Here is an 8337-nt window from a genome sequence, read left to right as displayed (position 1 = left end):
TTAAATCTACTCTGAGAAGAAAAAGGAAGGAATTAGATATGATAAGATAAAAAGGTAGATTATTGAATTTACTTTTTAAAAGCAAGTGTCAGTTTTAAATGTTTTATATTGGTTTCACTTTTGTATATTATAGACATATTTGTATATTGATACAAATTAAATAGTAATTTTTAAAAACATATTGTTCATACATTTATAATCTTATTCAAAGCATTGTACCTATACAGCTCATTTAACAATGTAATGCAAATTTCTAGTTCTTGAAAATTATTATCAAGTGTTTAGAATAATAAAAAAAAACATAGGCTAGTAGTTAATTACCTAGTATAATCAAACTTATAGTCATATTAGGTATGTTTTCAAGGTCAAACAAAGATATAATTTAGATAAGTCATCTTTAAACACTTCAGACATCTACAGAATATGGCTGTAGGGGAAGCCCCAGCCAATCACTTTCTTTGAAGGGTGGGTACCCCTTAGGCGAATGTTTACCTATAAATCTGGTTGGTGTGCTCCCCACCTTCCCTTTTTTTATTTCCTGCTCATCACTGGAACCCTGGTTTTGTAAGCCCTCCCCTTCTTCCCCTTATTAAAGCTGATATTAAAGATAGCCTGGTTAATCCTATTTGCTGGTTGTTTACGCCCCTTCATATGGCATTTAAGATGTTTTAATAACCTATGTTCCTCTTTTTTATGACAGTGAGACATGTCTGCTCTTAGCAGCACAAATCTACTTCAGAGAAGATAATGGGCATCGAAGAAACTGCACATGGAGTTTACTTTCTTTGTGGCAAAATTAAGCCACTGGGCAAGAAAATGCCCCTGCCTCTACTGCTGACATTATGCTGTCCTAATTAGAAAAGCGGGACACAAAATATTCTGCTTCACAAAAAAGTATGTCAAATATGTTAGACCTTTAGGCTGAAGATGGATGCTCCAACATTGCAGAGGAACTTTGCAGGGAGCAGAAGGAGGCGAGGTTGTAGAAACTGGGATTGGTATATAAAATGAGAAAATATATTTTTTATAATAAATTAATTTTAATTTTTTTGAAAAAAGACATGATTGAAAACAAAGAATGTAATTTTCAAATTGAGATTATTTCAAGAACAAAATGGAAAACATAAAATGTGAAAAGTAATAATAGATTGTAGAATATAAGTATTAATTATCAAAATATAAATTTTATGATATCATTATTGAAATTAAGATTTTAATATGTATAAAAGGACAACATTTTCTCTAGAAACACATAAATAAAATTTTAAATATGACATATAGCAAGCTTTATGTTTAACCAGGAATGTATTAACAACATTCAGAAACAGGTAGAAAAAGTAAATGATTTACAAGGTGGTAGGGTGTATGCAGGATTCAGCCTTCTACAGACTAACATTCAACTCAAAATTATCTAAAACTACCCCATTGTGAGGAAAGGGACTTTCATCATTTTTTTCCCTAGAATTTCTTATCTTTTTGGTTTTCTCAAGACAGGGTTTCTCTGTAGCTTTGCAGCCTGTCTTGGAACTCACTCTGTAGACGAAGCTGGCCTCCAACTCACATAGATATGCCTGTCTTTGCCTCCCAAGTGCTGAAACTAAAAGTATGCGCCACCAATGCACAGAAAAAAATTTATAAGCAAACTACAGCTTTGCTTTGATTTTTACAACTCAAGCTTACTAACAAAAGCAGGAAAAACTAATTCACTGCCTAATTAAGAAAAAAGAGAATTATGCAGATTGAATATACCTTGTATTGAGAAATAAATCAAGTTAAATACAGAGAATTGCTATTTGATTTTTAAGAACACTGACAATTTATAAAAATTAATAACAGTAAAAAGTAAAAAAAAAGTTGAGGATGATGAAAAGTAAGCCAGAATAAATAAGTTTAATGAACTATAATGACACACACCTGTAACCCAATTACTCAAGTAACAGAGGCAGATTTGCCACAAGTTCAAGTCCACCCTAGACTATAAAGAAATACCACATCTCAAAACAAAAACAAAAGGAGAGATGAAACTGAGTAGTTGTGAATCAATGTTCTCAGAAACATTTCAAAAAATATCACCTAGATTTGAAACAAAAGTACATATATAAAATTTTTACTGGCTCCAACTATATAATGTTTTAAAGATCGTTTTTATTCAAATTTATTCATATTTAGATTAAAAATAAACATTTGAAACTCTACTATTCTGTGTCTGCTTTTATTTACCTGGTCACAAAAATTAAAACTAAGGAGGACTGAAGTTATGTCTCATTGATTAAGAATACTAGAGGCTCTTGAGGAGCACACAGGTTCAGTTTCTAGTACCTGCATAGTGGTTCATAATATTCTGTAACCACAGTTTGAAGAAATGTGATGCCATCTTCTGGCCTCATATGTACTGTACTGTATACACACAGTGCACACACACACACACACACATATGCATTCAAAACACTTAAACATGTAAAATAAATACATAAATATGTTTTAAAAATAAAAATATAAACAATTGTTTTAAAAATTTTAAAACATATATGTAATGTGATGACTTTTGGAAAATTAATTTTTTCATTTTTTAAAAAAATTAAGTTAACTCTTACCAGTAAATCTATTTCTGTTCTTACAAATCATGATGTGATTAATTTTTACAAAGATAATTTAAAATTTTCCATTGACAGATACTTTATAAGTACTATCAGGGATTAATGATCTAACTCAGGAAGGCAAAGAAATATATCTTTGTAATTCCAGCATTTGAAAGGGAAGGAATAAAGATTGAGGACAATCAAGGTTAAACAGCAATTTCTAGTACAGCCAAGATTATACAAATAAGATCTGTATTAAATAATAAACAAAAGTCGCTCATTGACTAAAACTGGGATAGATATGGTTAGCAATATTAAATTTGTACCACATTTGCAGGGATGGCACAAAACTTCATTATTTATGCTATATTCACATAGATCAGACCTAATTGACTCTTATGGAACAAGTAAGCAATTCTGTTCTGCAAGCAAAAAACTTGTAATTAAGGAATTCCAATTAAAAGCTCATTTCTGTAATTGAGCAGAGATGTAATCAAGCTTAAAGAGAAGAAAAGAACAAGATGCATATAGTTTATTTAGAGGAATCGGCATAGTCATATTAAACTTCAATAATTTAAGAGTTGTATCTGTATTTCCATAAAGTACATATATTTTTCCATTACTCTCTTCAAGATAAATTGCAAAAGTCACATTGACAGTCAGATGTAAACAATCAAAATTCAAAATATAAGCAGTATTTGGAAACATGCAAATACATAAATAAATGCAATCTACTAAAATCTGTGTTTGAAAAATGTTTACTATGGATGCACAGGATTAAGTTTAAATTACTTTATGCGCTAATGTATGCCACAAAGTATGAAATACAAATAAATAAATAATATGATATTGATAGTAAGTATCTGTTGGGCATTGGACTGTTTGTGGAACACATAGTAATGTCTGGAAAGCTATTCAACAATATCCAAGTTCTATGTTGCTACAAACATTTAGAGCTAGTCATGAACATCATAGTGAAAAAAAGAAATTACGCAGCTTTGATGCACTGCTGCTTAGTAAACCTTCTTGCTAAGTTTGCTGTGTGTTGCCCTCTTGCACCTGATGCAACTAACCCCAACCAAAACATGAAAGCAGAAGGGTCAAAGATGGGGAGAAGGGATTCCGCAGAAGTAGAAAGGAGATTAAAGATGATAATGGTTGTAGAAATGATGAAAGTTCATTTTATACATGTATCAAATTCTCAAAGAATAAAAATTAAATAAACATTAAAAGTCATTCATGAACTCTTTAAAGATTTCTTTTTATTTATGAAATATTTGCATCAGTTTTTGCACGATTGTGTGTGTGTGTGTGTGTGTGTGTGTGTGTGTGTGTGTTCATGTGTGTGCAAGTAACTGTGGAGGCCAGAACAGGTTTTCAAGTCCCCAAGAGCTAGTTTCAGGTGGTTGTTGAGTCATACTGTGTTGGTGCTGGTAACCAGTCCCTAATCTTCTCAACTGTTGAGCCATCTCTCCAACTTCTCATAAACTCTTTTATTAAAAACATTTTAGCCTCCATTAAAAAATTACTGTTTTTAGGGGTTTCCTGCTGTACAGCATTACTACCTTGTATAAGATAGAAGACTAAGATATATCTGGTACTTATTTACTTGATGTCCTTACTGTGTAAAGCTAGAGCACATAGATGCCCTGTATAATAGACTAATAATTTTGCTATAGGGTAATTTCTTGCCTCTGGAAACACAGAATATAACATGGGTCATAACTATAATTGCATTATTTTTTCAATAAACTTTCCATCATTCTGTACTATGTTGATATACTCCAATCACATCCTTTCCTCATGACTAACACCATTCCTAGGACCAGGTAGGAAGTTAATTGCATATACAGATAAATGCATGAACAGATGAATTCCATGTGGAATATAAATTCTGATCAGATAAGTAAGCACTAGACAGATCTTTGCAAAATGACAGTAATAGAGGAACACATTGAAGATGTTTCTTCTTACAAAATTACTGAATTCTTTTGAATTATGTGAAACCTTTTTCTCTCAAGAATAAAGAAGACAATACCACACAATGAATTTAATATGGAGAAGTCAAGCTGGTGCTTAAATAGAGCCTTTACACCTACAGGCTCATGTTCAGAGTAATGGAACACAATTTGCCTGCTACTAAAGAAAAAAAAAATGTAAACACCAATCCAGCTATACACTCTTTGTTCTACAGTAGTGACCTGCCTGCAAGATGCCCTAGTGCAATACTGGCATGAATCTTGTGTAAATAACTGCCAATAACTGATTGGATTTAAGACTCAGCCCTTGATATAGAACCCGTGCACAGCACTGTTCAGGTGGCCAAGGAACTGAGATTAGATAGGCCAGGAATTTAGAGGAAAACCAAAGACTACTGTTCTTCTAAAAGGAATGTAGTCATAAAATGATTCCTAATGACATTCTGGTATATTTACAAATCAGTATCTTGCTTAGCCATCATCAGAGAAATTTTCTCCTGCAGTAGATGGGAACAAATCAAGACCCAGACCTTAGTAATGTAGAAAAAGTGAAAGAACTTAGAACACTCTGTCCTAAGTGAAATCTGCCCATCAAATCTTTCCCCTCAGAGCTCAAGGGAACCCTGTGGAAGAGGAGGTGGAAAGGGTGTAAGAGCCAGAGAAGATGGAGGAGACCAAGGAAATAAGGCCTCCTAGATATAGCAAGGATAGCATATATATATAAATACACAGAGACTGTGACAGCATGCATAGATCCTGGACAAGTTTAAGCCAGATCGGTACCAGCACTAAAAAGAGAAGTGGACACAATCCCACATCCATAACCTAAAAGCTATCTCCAATTAATAACTACTTGCAAATGAAAAATTTATTTTTTTTAAATGAAGTCTTACTGGATATACAGGCCATTCTTAAGCCAGGCATCATGCCCAGCAGTATACAGACAACACAAAATAAAATCAGTGGCATTTTTGGAGGATTTTTGTCTCATAATCCTTTGTTAAATAATAACCTACATTCTGATCTTATCAAATAAACCTTATTGTTAAACAAGTAGAAATTATGCAGATATAATGATGAAATTCTTTAGATGGGACAAATTAGACAATTATAGATAAATCTAAAATCTAATCATGCATGGGTTTAAAAAGATGTCTCACTTGTTAAGGGTGTTTATTACTCTTATATATCCTAGGTTCTTTTCCCAGCATCCACAAAGCAGATCACATAGCTATCCAATACACATGTGGTACATATACAAATATGCAGGCAAAACAATAATACAAATAAAATAAAAACAAATAATAAAAAGCTTAACAGTGTATAAAATGAAAAATTTGTGTCAGTGGCATAAATTTTTGTAACAATGGTTTACAGTCCTTAAGAAAAAATATGTAGCAATCATATGACATTGTTAAAAACAGCAAACAAGTAATAACTTCATCACATATTGTAAAACTGGAACAATATGGAAAATGTTAGCTTTGTCCCTGCACAAGGATGAAACACAAATTTGTGAAGTGCTCAATATTTTTCTAATGACATAGACAGAAAGGAAGTGGGTTTGAATGGGGGAGTAGGTGGGAAAGAACTGGAGATAGAGGGAGGGAAAACCATAATTAGGATATACGATGTAAAAAATTGTTTTATGTAAAGATAAAAGAGTAACAAACAATATTTCATGAAAGTAGTTTCCTCATTAAGCAATGGAAGGATATATGACTGCAAAGGGTAGACATACTATTACTATTACTCTATCTTATAAAATTTTATTTCCTCAATTGGGTAAAAGATATATTGGTATTTATAACATCAATATATGTATATGAAATTTCATAAATTTAGAAAGAAAATCCTGCTTATCCAATAAAATATTTAGAAAAGTGTAACCATTCAAAATATACTTAGTTTGAATACCTATTGCTTTATATCAAATTATCCCTATATTTAGAAGTTAAATCAACAAACCATTTTTTGGGGCACACCAAGTATTTCTGTACTTTTGATTTAAAATAGTTGTTCTTTCTTAAAATATTTGACCTAATGGTAATGAATTGATTACATTTCTCATAGTTGATAAAATATCAGCTTCCATATACTTAATATATCAATGTTCAATAGAGTGTAAAATGTATTAATATATTTTCTATCATATATTATTAGATATAAAGCATACAGTGCTAGCTCAAAATACTTGGTTTGCAAAAATTGATTTATACAAAGGATGATTCATTCGATAAATAAGCAACACTAGCATGTCACTACTAAATGTGTTTTAGGTTACTCCACAAGATAGACCTAGTAGTACTTTATTGAGGAGGTAATACCAGGATGGAAGAACTCCAAAATATGATAAAATGAAGCAGAAGCTATCATTCAGGAATATATTACTGAGGTTAATATAGTTTTTTGTTAGCATGTGCAGCCAAAGCCTTGTTTCTTAAAGGGAATATTTCTTTCTACTTTAAAATAATCAAAAAAGAGGAATAATTCACATACCACTTTTATTTTTCTTGATTAAATATTGGACCACGGGGCATCAGTTATTTGGTACTACTTGTTTTCCCTATCAACAACATTTTTTTAGGCATGAGTATCAGATCCTAAGAGAATAGTGATTGCCCCCATGGCAAGGTGGTGACAGATTTCAGTAAGTCTTCCTACAGTGTACATTAAGTCCTCTCCTCTGTGGTTTACAGCATGATTTAGTGTCCATCATTCTTCCTGCAGGGCCACCTGAACACCAAACAGAAAACTATTGCCTAGTGAATGTGTGGAAGTACATAAACAACCTGGCACAAGCAGTAATCAAAAGGTGGAGGTGTCTTGCTCTGGATTTATGACAAAGGGTGTTGGTAGGAGCAGTTCTGAAGCAGGGTTCCTTATGCTGCCTGGGAGATATGTTTATAGCTGTACTGCAGTAGATTTGACTTCTACTTCTGTATTTCAGAAAATTATGATAAGCTTTCTGAAGAAATACTATAAAGAAAACAAAAGTAACAAAAGGAAAAGGTTTGTAGCAAGAAATATTTGGGGCCATTAAATTTAAGACCCTCTTGCTGTCAATATGTCTAGTCACTGGCAATCTGCTATAAATGTTAGAATCCTTTAGGCACAAATCTTCAAGTTGAAAGATTCAAGTGTGGTTCCATCCTTGACACTCTCATGACCTTTATGGGAGAAAAACTCAGCTCTGTTTTCAAATTGTTGGTTTGCTCTCTAACCAAAACTCCTTGTTCAGTGAGTCCTAAAGTCTGGACTTTCCTTTGCAGTTTGAACGATGACTGTAATATCTTGACATAATCAGTGATCACTGAAGGACTAAAAAAATTACACAAGTCCATATTTCAGTTGTAGTTTTTAAGGTAATGTTTTCTCTAGATTAAAAGCCTCGTATGTCACCAAGCCAGTGAATGTTCCCTAGCCAAGACATTTGAAAATATGGAACACTTTAATATATGAATGGGGTATATAAGGCATATGGGCAACTGAACCTCTGTAATTCTTGCTCCTATTAATGGGTAGGGATTGGAAATGAACAAAAGAGGAAATCAAATAATTGAAATCTGAATTGTTAGTACCAAGAATCATGAGACATGGTTACACAAATGGCAAGCCAAGCACTTGAAAGGCTAAAGTAGGAAGATCTCTGTAAGTGGACAATGAGGACTACTGAGAACTCAAGAACAATGGCAATGGGTTTTTGATCCTACTGCACGTACTGGCTTTGTGGGAGCCTAGGCAGTTTGGATGCTCACCTTACTAGACCTGGATGGAGG

General features: G+C 32.8%; 1 non-coding gene across 1 annotated transcript; it reads left to right on the top strand.

Annotated features, from left to right (window-relative positions):
- The first annotated feature begins 5989 nt into the window (after positions 1 to 5989).
- LOC121439060 lies at positions 5990 to 6093 on the top strand. Its single transcript, XR_005973144.1, has one exon. It is a non-coding gene; the product is annotated as a U6 spliceosomal RNA (small nuclear RNA).
- The last annotated feature ends 2244 nt before the right edge of the window (positions 6094 to 8337 follow it).

This window comes from Microtus oregoni, unplaced genomic scaffold, assembly GCF_018167655.1.
Source record: "Microtus oregoni isolate MIOR12 unplaced genomic scaffold, Mior012 000059F_ref0000304, whole genome shotgun sequence".
Taxonomy (NCBI): domain Eukaryota; kingdom Metazoa; phylum Chordata; class Mammalia; order Rodentia; family Cricetidae; genus Microtus; species Microtus oregoni.
Note: the sequence above shows the minus strand (reverse complement) of the source record. Positions and strands in the feature narration are given on the sequence as shown.